We start from the raw sequence: 19,311 nt of genomic DNA on the forward strand, positions 1-19,311 counted from the left end.
AGGGAAAAAGGATGTGAAGAGGCTGAAGAATTTCCCCTTCGGATCACCGGGAGTGAAAAGATGCATGATACGAGGCAGCTCAAGTCAGACTTCCACCTCACGTTTCGATCAGAAAAGTTCACAACACGAACCAAAGTTCTCCGAATGTGTCAGGAAGATTCTATGGGGTCTCAGTGAAAGGTGGAGATGAAATGAATGTACGATGCTTCTGAGAATGCCGTTGGGAAGACCCGCACTTCTTCGTATGGAACCACGTAAGGCATGGCCTATTTTAACGACGAACGTATTAACATCACACAGACTTTCCACTAGTTCCTACCCCACGGTATCCTTTCTATCTGAGTTCTAAACCACTGTTTTTATTTTATTTCTTACTGTCCGATATTTGGCACTCACCTACTCTATTGAGAACATTTGCTGTATTTGTGATAATGATTCAGAAGCTATAACACTAAATTCTATAGCCGCAAGCAGCAGTTGCAAGCAATTAGAGCTGAGGATGTGGAAGGCAGGAAACCCAACCAGAAATGTTAACTCGCTGTGTTACCTCGTGTCACGAAGACAGGCTGACTGTAGCGGAGAATTTTTCACTGAGGGCGGTAGGCCAGTAATGATGCGCCTAAACCATGTTAATAGCAACTGCATTGCTAATTTCATTATCATTTGCATTATCATTATGTGTTAATTACTACAGTGAGGCCACTGAAGACTAATCTCCGAATCTGACAGCATCAATTCCCCGGATGCCTTTTGTGGTTGCCGAATGATTGTTGTACAACAGTTTGCTGCTTTGGACAAATACAAAGCAACACCGGCTTCCCGGCCTTGACAGTGCCTGTTGTACAGACATCATTGAAACTGAACCAAAAATGCCTTCACACACTTGAGGAGAAGGCCCCACTTGAAAGAGCGGGGGAGACAGCCGTGCGAATCCTGAGCACAGGCTGGTTCAGCGTTCCCTCTCAGCTCCAAGTGGAAGGTTTTTGCGCAAATGCAAAACAGTCTTCACATGGGGTGGCATCAGGGCTTCCTCTGCTGATGTGTGCTGCTTGAAACAAAGTCGGTGGTCAACTAAGTGTGAGAAACACTGGGCTGAAGAGAAACAGATCCTAATGCAGACCTTCTCAGAGCCTTTTATGTGTTATTGTGCTTGGGAGGATGGGAGAAGGGGAGAGAGTTTACGGAGTTTCCTAAAATTTACTTGACCATCTATTCTTTTTTCTCACTGCAGATCGCCAAGAATTATTAATGACCGGAAAACACTTTTGAAAAAGCTGAATTAGCAGAATATGACTGTAGCCAGAATAATGAGCATTCCATAAAAGTCAACATAAAAACATATCATAGGAAATTTCTATTGTATTTAAGAGAAACTCATTTTCCCTAGAGGATCCATTATTTCCAGACAATCCTCCATTCTACATTGTGAGATGACTCTAATGCCATTTTCAAGATCTTAGCAAATGATCGGGGCCTTACGCTCCCCTAGGCTCCCCCAAACTAGGAATTGATGGGTAGGCTCTGCTCCAGAGCACGCTGTCTCCTTTTGCCCCACGTGAACCCAGTATGGAACGCCCTCCTTCTCTAGATGCCCACCGAAACCCAGCAAGCAGACAAGCAAACCCTCCTGCTCTGTATTTAGCAGCCTTTGCTATATTCTGGGGAGGCGTGTGAAAGTTGCACAGCAGCAATGTAATTGCCGAGCAACTGGAATCTGAGAACTAGACACTTATGCTTTCTTTTTTTGAGATTTATCTTGTAAAAGCTTTGTTGAGGTGTAATTTCCATACTGTGACATTTCAGCTGTTTGAAGTACAACTGGTTTTTAATAGAGTGACAATATTGAGACACACTTCTTCTAATAAATGTCCTCAGTTACTTCTGAGGGCTGGAGCTCCAGTCTCTCACCCAGCAACCAGCCTTCTCTCTCTTCTCCCTTCTCTGTCTCTCTAACCCTCAAACTCAGCTTCTTTCTTTTACAGCTATTGGGTGCTCTTGGCTGCAGCCAATCCCTTTCAATCCCATCTTTCGACTCTAGATAGCATATTAGGGTAATTTTCTAAATGCCTCCTCTTCCTGAGAGACATTCAGATGTCAGGGTTTAAAACTAAATAATTAAATAGTGCCTTGATTGTGCTAGTCCAATGTGGAAGCCATGCAATCAATTCCATCCTATCAGCTTTGGGAAAACCATGGAACTTCCTTTAGTATAGTATCGACATACCTGAAAATAGCAACAGCTGTTTCTCTTTGCCCCCTCATCCCCTCCATGCAGGTATGTCCCTCAAAAAAACCTTCGGTATGACCAAGACAGAGAACCTGGTTCAGATTCTCTTGTGACATCACCCTGGCCTCCATCATTATTCAATCACAGACAACCGAATCGATAGAGCAGGTGAGTACAGTGTTTTTTGCTTGAAAACTTAGCCTCCTAACAATGATAGCCCAGACTTTCTTAAACGAGAGAGAGACAGAGGGGAAGAAACTAGAGGAGACGTAGTGATGGGTTCAGGGTGTTACACCGTGGGTTTGGACGGGCCAAGTCGGTTGTGGACTGGGGACAAGAGGAGGCCTCAGCCCCCTCAAACAGCCATGCACGCTGGAGAAAGCACAGGAAGGCCGTGTCCCCATCCTTGGGGTACTTCCACCGATGAAGGGTAAACAGCCCAAGTGCAAGATGTGACTATGAGTTCATTGTTCAGAATTCTTTCCAGAAAGGCAGCTCTACCCATTTTTTTAACCATTGGGTAATTATTGCAACAAAACAAAGCTGCACGTGTTGGCACGTGACCCACATGTCCCCTGATTCTGTTTGTTCCATGCCTGCACATCCTGCACAGGCCATACGAAGATGCGGTTTCTTCCCTCCACCCGGAAGCATTTGGTTTAAGGAATTTCAGCCCTCTGTTGTGTTTCATCACAAATCCTTGTACTTTAGATCTCGAGTAAATTAAATCTTCCTTCGACGCTTAGATCAAATAGCTGGACTCTATCCCTGTGCAATAAACTAACGTTAGAGGAAGCAAACTATGGTGAAGGACTTCCTGGTAAATCCATATGGCACATCACTGCCTCACATCTCAGCGAACGACGGTAAGGTGACTAACTGACACTTTATTTGGGAACCAAAGTTAACCAAGACGAGGCACTTGGAAAAGGACCTGTGTATAATCACTGCTAGTTGTCTCCAATCCCCACACCCTCTCACCACAGAAATACCGTATTTAGACGGGCACTTGGTGGTCTAGGAAACGTGGATCATCCCTAGACCATACTTCCTTCTTTGCAGTTAGGTGGCTACTTTGCATCTGGGTCTTTACATCCACAAATTGGTACTAGACCATACATAGCTCTCTGGGGCAAAAGAACTGTTTGTAAAAATTCAGATCTGCTGAGAACTAACGCTTTTGTAAAATACAATAAAAAAAATAAGAAAATGGATTATGCATCGGAATCCCGTGGCAATGACCTAATGCTATAAAACTTCCTAGAAACTTGACTCTGGATTTCTCTGCTTATCTCAGCACAGACTGTCCAATAGGATGGGAGTGGAAGGAATATACACAACTTGCAGGTCATGCTCCAAAAGGGAAGGGGCGCATGCTCCCTTGCTCGTCCATGCTCCCCTTATGTTGGCTAAAACACACCTGGGCCATGAACCCCCTGGGACCACGCAGACATGATCGACATGCTAGGATGATGGAAAAACAGGACAGGAGGAATCCGGGCTCTACTGACTTCAGTGAGCAATCGCCACACAGATCAAGCTTCTGTCTGGTTCAGGGGACAGCAGTCTCACGGGCAAACCTATATCCTTATCAACATGTGGACTCGGGACCAAACTTTTCCTTGGACCATCTCTACAGATATGGATGCCTGAGTACACAAACAGGTATTACAAAGATATCAGAGTCCAACTTGACCACACATCTAACACACTTTTGAAATTCCTATTGGAATTTGTTTGGTCTCTTAGTAAAAATAGCATCAGAAATGCACTGCCTGCCCTTCCAGGTGGGGCCAGGCCTACGTCTCTCCTGAACTCTGCCAGCCATTGCACAGAGATGCGCCTTGACCATAAAAAAAGATATATAATTATACGTATCCTAAAAAAAAGACGTTCAGTAGTGATATAAAGCATAAAGCAACATATGGGGCTTTTTTTTTTCAGGGGTTTGGAAAGAATTTGATATCCTTTTTTGTGCTAAATGTTGAAGCAAGTTTACAGAAAATAGCCCGTTTGCAAATGTTCAAACCATCTGCACATTGACCGTTGACAGGATTCAAAAAGGTGTTACAAGAGGGATGGAGAAATGATAAAGTCGCTTTAAAAACACTTTACCTATATTCCAGAATAGTGTGCTATTAAAAGAAACTGTCCTTAAAAAAAATTTTTTTAAGTTGCTAATTTAATAGTATTACTAATTTTGAACTGATTGCTTTTTAATCCGATGTGCGTGAGGTTTAATGATATCTCCTTTATTTTAAGCCTAGAGTAGAGCTTTCTCTGCATTTGAGTAGTCCAGGATGGAGCTACTGAAATGAGGTCTGTGTTTAGTGTGTTTCAGAAATTACTTGTCATCAGTCTGTGCTGAGATAAATACAGAGATTTGGAGTCAAGTACTCAGACACATTTACAGCAATATGACATTACCCTGAGATCCAAATGCATAATCCACTGTCTACTGATTCGTTTGATTACATATTACAAAAGCATCAATTCTGAAGAGATTTGAGATTTTTTTAAAAAATGGCATTCACCTCAGATAACAATTGGTCTAATAACCAATCTTCAGATATAAAGATGCGTTTGAAAACTAGCCCTTGTCTTCATGCATGCCTTAGCTCACACACAGCCAACATAAAAACTTAAGGACAGAAGCACTTGCATAAATTAGCACCTACAATAAAAACATTAAGAAAACTTCTCATTCACATATTCTTGTCCCTTGCAATAGAACAAGATTGTTCTCAGTGGACAAACTGGCGAAGCACAGTTTTATAATAATGTAAGAATTCCAAAGGAAGAATAACACAAGAAATAAGATAAAAACTTTTCTCATTATATAAGGCAAAAATAAAAAATCGTATTAGAAACAATAGCAGCCCCTATGTCCTCTCTACTTTGTCTTCAGTCCTAAAACCAGTCCGCGGAATTTCCACCAGGTGTTAGCAGCTCTACCTCTGGAAAGAGTTCTTTGTTAATACCAAAAGCATTTTGACTTATTTCTTTGGGGGCAAAAAAAGAGAGAGAAGTGAAAGTACACAGTTCTTTAAACTAAAAAGCATTATTTTGCCCCTGGAGAAATGTAGCCCATTTAAACGTCTGAACGAATTGTTATTATTATTTTATTGAGCAATAAACTAAAGTGTGATTGAGTTGCCAGTGACTCGGAGATACGGTTAAGCCTGGAATCACATGGTTGAATGACTGGCTGGCCCAGAACCGGGTGATTCAAATGATCCAGAAGACAAATGAGCCAAGAGCGAGAATGTCTCACCCCAACGCAAACCCAATTAACGTCAGCGAAACCCTGTTAAATTTATCGGTTGCCTGGCTTCTGAAAATGGTGGAACCAGCTCTTTTCCTGTGCCTGCAGGGCAAATTCATTAGATGGAAAACAGCATCTTGTTAGCCAAGGAGTTCAACCACGTAAACAAGGGGGCGAGGGCCATGGTCCTTAAAACCTACAGGGCGTCAGCCTAGAAGGAGGGAACGCCAGGAGGGAGATGCCTCGCTGTTACACAGTAGGTGCTTCCTAAATGGTGTCTCCTTAGAGTCATCGTACGGGATGGAAACAATATTTTCGATTGTCATTCAGTTTATAAAACAATGATTATATATATAAAGAGAGAAGGCAGAGGAGGGAGAGTAAGAGAGAGATTTTGCCTACGAGTTCACCAAAGAGTCCCATGTTTTAGTTTTAGTTTTTTAAGTAAGAATGATTCATTCATGCTAATTCAACTTCAACCGTATTCATATCCAATGCTCTTAAGCCCATCAGTAGCAAATCTATGGAACAAAATAGAACCCACCGGCTCCCAAAGCCACCAAACCTATGATTCCAACTTCCGTCCTATTTGCCCACACCAGCTGGACAAACACTACTGAACAACCTCACCCTGCAGACACCGAAATGATCCATCACTGTGCTATTTGGTAATCGAATGGTGCCATTTCTGAGAGCACAACGACACTTTTCTTGTTGAAAGTGAGATGACAGGCATTTAAAGGGCCATGTCACAGAGGGCTTTTGTGTGAACAGACTTACCCCCACTCCCTGCAGTAACAGAAATGCAGCCTGGACAGTGGTTTGGCTGGAAAAAGCAACAACAACAACAAAAAAAAGTGCCAAACAACCAAAACGCATGGACCATCAAAGATACCATTTTCCCAGCCTTGTATGATTCTGAATTCAACTCCCTCAGAACTCACATAAGGATTCCATGGTGTTCTATCAATAATCTACTGAAACCGATCCGAAACGTAACAAAATATTGAGATGAAATCTCGTCAGCATCAGGAAAAGTATCTTGAACACCTTTTCTCTTAGAAAAAAAATATTTGTTGGTAAAGATACTGATGCTAGATAGGCCCACTATAGCAGTTGGAAATCAAAAAAGATTACTCATTCATTAAGTCAATGCTTATGATGTGTCTGGTATCACTCAAGGCTCATTGGGTAGTAATTCTTTGTGCTCAGGCTTATTTTCTGTGTCCATTTATAATAGCTCTTGATGCATGAAGAAAATCCGGGAGGGTCATAAACAGAATTACAGAAAGGAATGGCAGCATAGCCCATCTGAGAGAGGGCAGTCCCGTGAAATCTAAGAGCTTGTGTCTGAGCGACCATATCATCCAACATCTTTCAATTCCTGTGTCTTTACTTAACCCACAGGAGAAATCAGAATTCATACATGATTGCTAATCACGGATCTTCAGGGATAACAAAGATTGACATGATTACTATTCGGAAGAAAACTAGATTCTGGCCGCCCTTAACATGCCATGATGAGGGGCTTCTAGTATGCAGGGACTATTGAGGGGCAGGGGCAAAAGCGGTAATAGGCTGAAAACATCGATAGAACTGAGACGAGTGAAGGTAGGCAAGGGAGGAAAGGGAGACCGACAGTATACAACATGGGCTCTTAGAAGAGGCACGGGTAGAGAGTAAAGAACCTGGGGGATTAAGTGTACCCTAAACTGCCTTCGCCCTCCCCACGGTCTTCTAGACTCCTGAGCTTTGTTCCACAGCCTTTTTTCTTTGCCGATTTAGATGTTACCCCCGCCAAAAAGTAACGTTTTCATGCTGATTTTTCCCAACCATTTGCTCATCCTTGCTCTGGGCACCCTCGTCCATAATTATCGTCAGCTGAGACAAAACTAGCTGCTTCGCTACTCACCAATTTATGCAGTCTCCGCAGCATCGATCCCAGTGGAAATGTGGGTCCGCTTTTCCAGGGGGAGCTTCCCTCCTGAAGACACGGCTGTGGGCCAGGGATGCCACCCAGAGGAGTCTCAGAGAGCTCATCTGTGTGCAGGCAGGAGTCCAGAAGGTCAAGGGGCCTCACAGCACATTGGACATGTCATGGGCCGGGAGCCATTGCCTGCTGCTCCCAAAAGCAAGACAGTGATGCCATGATTCTTCTTCTCGTCTCTTCCCCTCGCCCACCAGAATTCGCTGGGATCCTAGAAGAGAGACCGGAAGTCAGTTCCACTTATTTCCCACGACCATCCACTGCCATTTTGACCAAGCTGAGCCTGCAGCTGTGTGGAGGGCAAGGTGCATTTCAGTCCTAAGTTAGGTGCTGCCATCGAAATCTCCCCCAGCTAACAGACATGATTTTGTGGGGGTACATCGAGGGAGAGAAAACAGGGGTGGAGGTAGGGGGTGCAGGGCCATCTCCAAAAGCTATAGACACTGAAGGGGGTCAGAACCTCTGCTAAATCTTCTCTTCCACAATTTGTTTCTTCTTGGATCAGCCTTGGCAAATGTCCCCAAGACAAGAGGGAGCCTAGCTGGGGCCACTCTGCAAATTCATGAGGCAGGGGAGACACACAAGCTGGGCATATGCATGATTATTACAGGAAGAGGGAAAATCGCATTTAGCATCTCACGGTTCGGAGGGGCCATTGCTGAGGCACCAGTAAGGGAAGAAACAAATGGGGTGGGGGAAATTTTCTAATCTTAACAAAATCTGCTTGCCTTTTCCAGTAAGGAAAGGATTGATTGATTACATGTCTGACCCGTTAGTATCAACTGGAATGAGAGAGATCTGAAAGAAAATATTTAGAAAAAGAGAGTCTATGTTATGCTTTGCCAGTGTTATGCCTTAATATATTCTCTCATTAGCAGTAAGCCAATCTTATATAAACAATGTTTTCTCAGCAGGCAACTGCAAGTTAATAAGGTGCCCTTAACACTCGTTAGAGCTCCCAGGTTTTAAGAATATACTTGAAGAGATATTATGGCTTTTCTGGCATTCAGCACACATGTCGACAGGGACTAAGCGGGTGTGTGCAAACAGTAAACAGCAACTTCCTTCAGGAGTTCCATCTTTTCTCGCCACTGTCCAATAACAGAGGAAGATGTGAGCAAAGTGATTATTTAGGCTTTACCTGGAAAAGGACAGCTACCTTAAGAAAACATACTCCGAAGGTTAATTCATATTTTCTTTCTAAATGATTTCTTTTGTTTCAATCGAGAAGATGTTTTTATGTTTTTATTGTAAACGGATGTAACTTTTGAGGCAGGCAGATAAGCCATCTGGGTTTTTAAAAACGTAAGTCGTTATTAATTGACTTTAGTTATCAGAGTAAGTTTCTTCAAAGGTCTGCTGACTGTTAAACCCGGAACTGGACACAGCTGCCTTCCTATACCTTCCTACTTCTTGATCAACTACAGTAACTGATATTTAAGATTGATTTTATTTGTCTTTGCCTAAAGTTTATTAGAGTCAAACTGGACAATTGTTTCTCCTTCCTCATCCAATGTAGTTCATGGGGAAATATGGCCAGTATTTGCACAACAGCACAAGAAAAATCTCAATTGTTTCTCTTTATTAACTTGATATTTTTACCAGCAACTCTGCACTCCACTCAGATCAATAAAGTTTATCGCTCGTTTCTTTCACTTAGATTGGTTGACATTATCAGGGTGAAATTTAACGGCTTAAGATCAGTATTTTAGATTTACAAAAATGGTTATTTTGGAAATTTGTTGTAATATTATGAATAGTTCAAAAGCCAGCATCTAAAAATCTGTGTTCCTTTGAAAAATCTTATAATTTAGCTTCAATTAAAAACTTAAACACATGTAAATTATTTAAATCATTATTATAATTGGCACACTATAAATCAGTTACTCAACTGGATCTTTCAATAACATTTTAGAACCAGTATAGTGTAAGAATGCTTGCTATTGATCAAAAATAGATAATAGGTGCTTACTTGTACCTTACTTTACCTTCCTTTATCTTATGAAACAAAAATGTTTTGCAAAAATGGGATTGCTATTCCAAAGCCCTTTAGATGAACCATTAAAATCAAAATGACAGTCTTAGTAGTTTTAACTTTAATTGATTTTATACGATCAGTGTTTTTTAACTTGGTAAGTAAATTCTCATCTCAGTATATGTTAGCTATTAAAATTGCTTTGACGTTTAATAAAAATAAAATAGTTGTAAAATAGTTGTCTAAAATTACTTTTTATTAAAGCTAATTTTAAGCATTACTTGCCCTCTGCCTTCCATTTCGTTATATGCATGGCCAGTATTCTCAACATACTTAGTTTCAATACCCTACTGTTAACACATTATTTTTTCCTTTGAAGAGAATTTAAACATATTTTAAGAGTCAAAAGTTTGTATTATTCCTTCATAAAACAGTATACTTCAACGTGTCATGATATCGGGATTGCTCATCACTGATTTAGGGCCCAAAGAATTTGGATCCTAATTAGAACTTCTCATCTTTCTTTCAAAAAACTTTCTATATCCTGAAGATTTTAATAGGAAAATCATATTTGTAGGATTATACTTCTAATGATTAAAGAATTTTAAAGCCAGAAGGATACTTTAGCTCAAACTTATTGAGGACAAGAAAATAAAGCTCCAGTATATATAATTTATTATGTGGCAAACAAACGCAATGTAATGTTGAATGAAATGATGCTCAATGAATTCACTGACACGATTCATTAAGTAACAAATAAACACTGTAAACAGGTTCAAAGTTTGTTAAATCATTATTTGTAAATCCAGAATTACAGGCACAACTGCGAATTTTAAAAGAAAAACATATTAAATTTTAGATTCTACTCTAAGAGGCAGATGTTTTTTGTACCAAAACCTGTTCTAACACCTGAAGCTACAGTGCTTAACATTTTTTTTTTATTACAAATACACGTCATCGACATTTAAGTTATTATCAGCCAGCTGGAGGAACTAAAAGTAAATATTCCTTTACCATTCAAAAGAGAACATGCGCAGTGATAATGCGCCAAGCAACCATACTTGATTTTGATTTTGATTTACTTCCTGCCTTCACAACTTTCACATTGACCTTTTTCCAAATGGACACGGTACTGAGTGAGCAGTGCGATTTTTTTTCCATTCATTTGGCCATTCTCAAGCTTTCATTGAGTGTCTAATATCCGTGAGGCACTGTAAAATGGCATGGCCACTAAAAAAGCAAATACTCCCATAGGCCACGTCAACAGAAATAATGGATCTGGAATGACGTCGGTGCTGGCTCAGTCACCACTGGAGGGTCACTTTCAGCCACACTCTCGCAGGGATGTATATGGGGGTGCATTAAGAGGCAAGTGGCCGAAACTTGTGAGCCTAGAAAGTCTGGACGAACTAGAAATGTATAGCCCAGGGAAGAGATAACTAACTTGGTTGTAATAAACTTTATCTCAGAGTTCCTGGACTATAAGTTTAGCTAACGCCTCCCCTGTTTTTCTGTAGCATTTTTTCTGAGTTATTTTTACTTTCTTACTTTCTAAGTATATGTAACTTTGTTCATTTTACTCCGCCGATAGAAACACGATACTGCGTGATCTACTGATAAGTTCTAAGTATCAAACACATTCATGGTATCATGTACCAATGGGAAGAAGTACTTTCTGTCAATTTGCCTTTAGGCATTTACGTTTCCTTCTTAACTGCACAACCAGCAAGAACATTTGAGAAAACCCAAACCCAGGAATTAAGTAACGAGTTCCTTTATTTATTTAAAATATTTGCTTTATTTTTGCTTAATTTGTTTAAAAACCCAATAAACCATGGGCAAATTCTTTAGTGCTCGTTATGTGTTTAAACCAAAAAGAAAATATAAAGTGTGATCATACTGTGACGTTTCTATGGTAATGAGTAAAACTGGGCCTTTAAATGTATCACTGAGGTGGGCTGTGCAGAAAGAGTTTGATCATCACTTTCACGCGTAAGTTCCTTAACTGCTCATAAAAAACTTGCCAAGCTTTCCTCACATCGCTAGGATAAGGTTCTAATTCTAACCCGAGCAAGCATTTGTTTTTACCTCAGTAACTTTATCTTGACTTGATGAATAAGCATGTGAAAGTCTTCCAGCCCCTAAGTGTCTCCTAGACCAATCTGAAAAGGAGAGACAGAAAGAGAGAAAGAGAAATTCCCATTCTTTTCCTCCTCCTGACAAAAAATAATTTATGGAGTTCATCAACCACAAAGAACAGAAAAGGCAAATTAACAGAGATGACTGTGAAGGTAACAGGAAGCTTCTTCACATCTCACAAAATAACTTTTTGATGTGCTTAATTTAGTGGGTCCCAGGCCCAGGTGAAAATTCTCTAGCAGCCTCTTAGCAAAGTTTAACATAGCCAGTCATGTTTGTTTTGTCAGGAGATGTTTTTTAAGGCTAAGTTACATTAACAGCATCATGCATGATTTACAATAAAACCTTAATGAAACGCTCAGAACTGTTTAAAACGCTACAGCAGGTTTTTAAGGAAATTGGTTGTCTGTATTTACTCTTTGAATTAAGTGTTAAAGGAAAACGGAATAATAATATATAAAACCCGGGTTTCCTGTAACAACAATAATTATGATAACTAACATCTGTATATGGCTTTACAGTTTGCAAAGTGCTTTCTCATACATTACCTCATTTAGTAGAGTGGAAATGTTTAATGATCCCAGCCTTCAACTGCGTTTCATTAATAGTGTGCATATACGTTCTATTAATAAGCACATTCAGAAGAAACTCTCATCGTGATCGCTCTGCACTAGGCCTGAACAAAAGGCTGATAGGGAGATGTCGAAACCCAGCATCAGCCCCGTAAATCAAACAAACATCAAATAAAATCTGTCAAACACTTCATAATGTTAGGTGCGTGTCATCAAACTCAAGGAGAATCCTGCTGTGTCACCTCAGAATGATAAAGAGCTCCAAGGTGTGAAAGCATGCTGCTAGAAGTTTCATTAAAGCCTTATTTACTAGGTCAGAACGAATTTACATTGATCTTTTAAACTATTGCTAACCACAAATGCATTAAACCTAAACAGTCTTCATTTACTGAGAAATAAATGTGTCAGCAGAACCATGACTTTTGTCCAATGTTGTTCCGGCATTTAATTCACAAAGGCTCAGTGTTAAGCTTTTTATGGCTTGTTGTGCTAAAGCATGTTCGTTTAATTGCAAATATATTTCCTTCCTGCATCATTATCAAAATGGTTATCTTAAGGAAATATTGTTTTTAAATAATCTGCTGGAAAACCAGAGCAGTACGTGGGCTTATTCGGAATAATTGTTTCCTGCTACAGATGAGTTAGCAATTAAGTGGCAACATTGCTTAAACAATTTTAAAAGGAGGCGAGGATGAAAGGAATCGGACTGTGCTTATCCAAGTTATGAGCAGCTTCGGGAGTTTTTGTGGAGTCAACATGTACTCGTGTCCAATTTGATCAATACCGCGGTGTTCACGTTTTTAAAAAACTTTGTTAATGGTTCTTGGGCCTAGTCTAATAAATAAATAATTGCAATGTATTTTGTAATTTTGTGAGGTATCATTTATGTCAGAATGACCCTAGTCTTTCCATCTTTGAAATGGAGACAAACGCCCTGGGTTTGATCTTGACCTTGACCTTTTCCTATACTAACTTGGGGGAAAGTACTTGCAACCAGGTTTTAAATTAAAAGATGCCAGTAGCACTATTACGGGCACACCCATACTAAACCCCCCAAAACAGAGATCTTATATTACAATAAAAAACAAAAGGTGAATGTGACCCCAGACACTCCAGATTTACATGCAATTTTTTAAATTGTTTTTCGGTAGTAAAATCTAACAGACATGATGTTTCCATTTCAGTGGGTGAAAATTTATTGACAGCGCACCCGATTCCTCATGAGTTAAATCCACACAACACTGGTTATATCATCTTGTCCATTAAAAGGGACTTGTTGAAAAACAGTGTTCACTACGAGATGAAGTATTTAAATTCAGAAGTATTTAAATTCAAAAAAAGAGCAATTGCTACTGAAGAGACGATTACGGAAAATACTTTGGGGAGTGTTCATTATTTCTGAGATTAGTTATAGTTATAAGAATGGAGAAAGACACAATTTCTAGAAACCAAACCACGGTAAGCCAACTGCTGGGTTAGTGCTCCATTTCAAAAGAAATGGGGAACCCTCCATGTACCTGTTACGACATGGAATTTTGTCCCAGTTTATTTCAGAGGGGAAACGATAAGAAAATGAGGGGTAGGGCGGGGCCGGAAATGGGTGGACCCCTATGGTGGACCAATGAGCAAGTAGCCACGTCCCACACGGCCAAGACTGGGGACTGGCAGTGACAACATCTGGTGATAAGAACCTAAGATGGGTAAACACTCACAGCCTACCTTGAGTCAGTCTGTCCTCTGCCCTCCATTGGGGTACAGGGGAGCAGAGCAAGGACAGCCACTCCAAAGGTACAGATGATACCCACCCCAAACCTCAAAAACCCATCTACAATCCAGACCGCCCAGCTGCCTGGAGGGGAACGGGCTCGCTGGGCTAATTTCTGAGTTTCTCCCACAGAGCGAACGGAGCCAGAGCCTCCACCAACACAAGCGAAGGGGGTCGCGGCTGCTAAGGATGCACGCAGACTGCGGGTCGTGGGAGAGTGCCATGCTCGGGACACAGTCGGCTGTGCCCCTGAAACCTGGCTTCCCGAGAATGAAGGTGTTACCTTGACACGATGTGGACTTCCTCCCAAGTCTCTGCCCGCATGAATCTTTCAACACGGTCTCTTCTCCCTGCAACCTTTCCTCCGTTGTCACCCTCCTCCTCTCACGGGTCTCACACACAAATTATGGTTATAAATATTGCAATTCTCGAGCGCTCGTGTGCCCTTCCACCGGCTTCGGAAACCTTCCTTCTGCTTGCTCACCTCCACCTACCTCCCACCACTTTCTTTTTGACCAGACACTACCTGTGGTTTTCTTATAGTTTCCACCATCCATTTAGGTACTCCAAAGTGTTGGATTATTGTCTTAAATGCCTTCTTGAAATCAAGACCAAATTCCTTTCTGAGGTCAAAGCTCGGCTTTCTTCTTGCCCACAGTGACCTGCTATCGGGCAATCTCCTGTCCTCCATAAAAGCATCTGCATGCTCTAAAGTGTATGGTAATAAAGCTCAGCTGCTCTCGAGCAGCAGAAATGCTCAGCTAGGATTTACCTTCTCTTCTTCCAGTCTTACCTTCGCTTTCCCATGGTGCCAGGTACGCACACTTCTTAAATTCTCACTTTCTGAAAATCCAGACAACAATATCAGTTATCGCCAGCGACCTAATTCTCCTTTAAGAAAATAGACGTTTGGCAGAAACTTAGGGCCTTCTGGAGACTGTAGCTGAGGAAAAACATCTGAGTACTTTCAAGGAACTAATTAGAAAACCTGAAACGCAGTACACATTCTTTTTATGAAGGACAACGTGAATGTTTATATTCAAGTTCCTGCCTAGATATCAACACAGATGTCTCAAACTGGTAACTGGCAGTAAAAATCAGACTGGCAAATATGTTTTGTTCAGCCCACACAGGCTTGTTTGTTTTTTTTAAGTTGATACTGTTGCCAATACGTAAAAATCCAATGACCTGACGACAGGGGCGACGTTCCCATGTAGTGACAGAGCACTCACTACACTCTTCCTATACAATGTGTGTTTACCAGGTTTTCAGGAGCACCTGTGTGACCCCAAAGGAGATTGAGTGGTCTACTCCTGATCAATAAACTTTTTAAAAATCAATAAGGATTTGATGAATAAAAAAAAATCAATAAATTTTTACTCCTAGTGTTTTAATGGTTTAATTTTTCGATATGCTTTTGTGTACATCATTTTTGTTTCCTCATTCCAAGCACATCCCAATCCAATGACCATACCTATTAACTTTTTCTGATGACGAAACAGAGTTGGCCCCTTTGCATACCTGGTGTCTGAAAGAAACCATGAGCATCCATCATGAGCATTAAGTGCTAACCTCATTCTCCCTTTTTGAGTCACGGGCCACAGGCTCATGGACCACCTCAACTGTTGATCCACAAATAGTGTCCTCCTTCTGAAGATTATGAAGTGAGGTTAAGCATAAGAAACCAACAGCAAGATCACCTTCAAATATTTACAAGTCTCCTATATGTGTTTTATGCCTTGGTCACTATGTCTAATTGGTAGGAGTTCTGTTTTTACGAGTTCAGGATGCTTCAACTCATGGGCTTTTTATTCACATCCAGAATATAGACATATGTTCAGATATAACCCTATCCAGCCTCTTTAGATATTATTAGTCTAACAATTTCAAGAGTACACAAGCAATAAGGTAAAACAGATTCCTCTAGAATGAAACAAAAAGAAAATTAATAAGACCAAGCAGATGCATTAGAACAGCCTCATTTGGGGAGCTTATATAAAGAATAAGCCCTTCATTAATGAGTAGAAACCATAGGTGTAAGTTCAATCATCCCAATCTTGGTACGCTCATTGTTGAACCTTTTCTTTCAAGATATTTATTTCCCTGTGATGCTCCTTTACCCCTAAACAGGACTCACTAGGAAGGCATGCTCTTTGATAACACAAGGTCAATAATATCGTCATTTTCAACTGTGAAATCATTTTCACAGGTCCAAGTTGAAATAAAATCAATTATAAGAACAAATAGCACTATTTTATCACTAATGAATGAATTTAGCATCATTTTCCATGTTCCCACCACTTAAAATGGAAGAAATAGAGCAAATGTGGTACAGAGAAAGCTCAAATAGTCCATGCTAATGGTGGAAATACTTAAGTATCGTCCGTATGCAGCTAATATAAACCAAAGTGGTTTATTACCACTGTTTTGTGATTTATGACTCACATTATGACTTTATTTTGAAATGGTTGCATGAAATATTAATGTGTGGTAAAAGAACACACAACAAGGAGCAGAGATCGTGTTTTGTCAGATGTAAGGCTGCTCGGTGATTTATTCCTCATAATACAACAAACTCAAGTCCTAGTCCCCTGTTTGCTCTCTTACTGTCATCCGCCCCTCAGATTCAAACTTTTTGAGGGGAAGGAGCCCTACTTCTGTTCCCAGATTATAGGGTTATGTACTGTTAATTTTTAAAGGGATGGAGTAGTTTATAACAAATGTGAATAATTTATAGCAAATGTTCTCAGCATTGATTAGTGTTCTTTCGAAATAGAAGGCCTTCTTGATACGCATGATTCCTTTAATGCCTTATGAAAAGTCAGAAGACCTGTTACTGCCCTGCTTAATGGACAAATCAACTTTAATTTTAGTCATATGTAATGTGAAAGAGACGTACCTATGTTTTTCCTTGATTGGAATCTGCCAGGCATTAACACTAAGCATTAGCCCAAAGCAATCTAAAGAGAAGTTAACAATAGGACAGCATTGTTCTTCCTTGGAGTATACGTTTGATCTGATTTCTCCAAACTTCGGAGTTGATGGTTTCTGGAGTTCCACTGTGCTACATATGAGGTCATTCCACATGCTGCTTTGCAAAGCTCCAACTGGGGACTTAAGTAACAGATTCCACAACAATTTTACTGCTCAGTAAAGTAATTTATACAATTTCTTATTTCATTATAATTTGATCAACTGTATCTGATGCGTGAAAAACATATCTTTTTGAATCATCATGAAAGTTAATATAGTTTTATTTCAATTGTATTGAATTCCCCAACTATGATTTTTTCCTGCTGTTATATATTTTTAAATGTCATTAGATATAAAGAAAAATAACCAAATAATAGCTAACATTGTGTTTTCTATGTGTATAATGTATACTGTCCAAAAGCTTTACATAAATTAACACTTTATTCTCTCAATGACCTGTAAAATAACGACTGTTCTAATGCCTAGTATACAAAGAGGAAACCGAGACACAGAATCAATAAGAAACTTGCCCTGGAGACTCCACCAGGGGCAGAGTTGGAGGTAGATACTTAGATAACTTGGCTTCCGAACTATGTTCTTACCACTACACTATTCTTACTGTCCTTTGTTCAGAAACATTTAGCTTCAAAGTCCTTTGTATAAGAATGGAAAATAAAATGATCCAATGATTTGGACTTTAATATTCTAAAACCTAACCTTATGAAGGACCCATGTTAAGAATTATATTCAAATGACGGGAGGGGAGAGGGAAAAGAACTGATTTTGCTTTTGAGATTCCTTGACATGGTCTTGAATATCTATGGTCATCCAAATGGCTGGATGGCTATCTCTGATGTCCTCCAGGGGCCACGAAATGCACAAGGAAGAGCTCTTGGTCACGGAGAACTTGGATGTGAATCCAAGCTGAACTCTTCCCACCTGGGCACACTCCTGAGGTTGTTACCGAACCTCTCGGAGCCAAGAGTTCCATTCTAAACCGAGATAACACCCACTTGTAGAAAGTCGTAATGATTAGAGATCATGTAAAGTGTCTGGCATGTAGTAGGCACGTGACATGCTATATAATATGTGTCATTATTGCTTTGTTCTATCAGTTGTTATTTTTTCTACAAGCCTGTCCCCAACATGAGTCACTGTGAATGTGGGGGGCTCGGCCCTTTAATGAGATCTTTAGTTAGTCACCCTTCCCTTGTTTGTGCCATTCAAACTTACACTGTAAAACTCACTAAGTTAAATTCACATGCATTCTTTTTATTTTTGATGTAAAGAAAATTATTTTTATTTTTAATTTTTTAATTAAATTTATTGGGGAGATGTTGGTTAATAACATTATATAAGGTTCAAGTGTACTGTTCTATGATACATCATCTGTATATTGCACTGTGTGCTCACCACCATAGTCTTGTCTCCTTCCGTCACCATATATTTGACCCCCATTACTCTCTTCAACCTCTCCCCTCCGGCAACCACCATACGGCTGTCTGTGTCTACATGTTTGTTTGTTTTGTTTGTCACTTTCCACTTTATGTCCGAGACATGGAAACAACCTAAGCGTCTTTCGATGGATGATTGCATAAAAAAGATATACATATACACCATGGGATACCGCTCACGCGCATTCTTAACTTCCAATAGCCATTGAGAAAACCAGGCAAGATACGCTGAGAATTCAGAGGGAGCCTGTGACATCCTGCACGGACATATCACCGACCAGGGAAAATCGTTCCAGAGAACACGGTTCGCGCACTCCTGTGTGGTCCTGCTGGTCAACACGTGCCGGCTAATATTCCTTGTGTCTCACGACCAGTTCTTTCCCAGCAAGGTAAGGGCTCAAGAGAATAAATAGAACAAAAAGCAAAACGGGGAGAACATCAGAATCCTAATGATGTGGGAAAGACAGATAGAAATTAAAGGGGAGAAGAAACGAAGATGAGGAGAGAGAGAGGAGGAAAAGTAAATCAATGGGAGAGTCGTTTCTGCAGGGAGTAACGGGGGTGCAGCTGATCCAGGGGCGTTTCTCGCTTTGCGCATCTAGTTATAAAAAGTAGCGTGAATCACAAAGGGTTCTGCCATTAACACTAACTTTCCCATGGAAGCAAACCATTGTGATAGTCTTTTATTTTTATTTTTATTTTTTAATAAAATACCACATTAAATTTCAAAGGCTGTTCAGGTTTGTAACTTGGTTGATATAACAGAATGACGTGAGGTTTAAATGCTCCTCTCGACCTCACCAGAAGTGGATGAACATATAACTCTTCATCCTCTGGAAGGGCTCATTCGCAAGCGGATGGTTTTTAAAGCTGCCTTCATCTCTTTAAGATGTAAGCATGGGCTGAGGAACATCCTGATTAGAGCAATTATCAAAATGCTGCCTATTTTATATA

At 40.2% G+C, this 19,311-nt stretch overlaps 1 long non-coding RNA gene across 1 annotated transcript in view; it reads right to left on the minus strand.

The window, feature by feature from the left end:
• LOC120598627 (uncharacterized) overlaps positions 1 to 19,311 on the minus strand; it is a 210,488-nt gene that overhangs the window by 85,685 nt on the left and 105,492 nt on the right. The window contains exon 2 of the long non-coding RNA XR_005651671.1: positions 7,405 to 7,690. This is a non-coding gene — a long non-coding RNA (uncharacterized LOC120598627). The remainder of the gene's footprint in view (positions 1 to 7,404; positions 7,691 to 19,311) is intronic.

This window comes from Pteropus medius, unplaced genomic scaffold (genome assembly GCF_902729225.1).
Source record: "Pteropus medius unplaced genomic scaffold, Ma_sr-lr_union100, whole genome shotgun sequence".
Lineage (NCBI taxonomy): Eukaryota > Metazoa > Chordata > Mammalia > Chiroptera > Pteropodidae > Pteropus > Pteropus medius.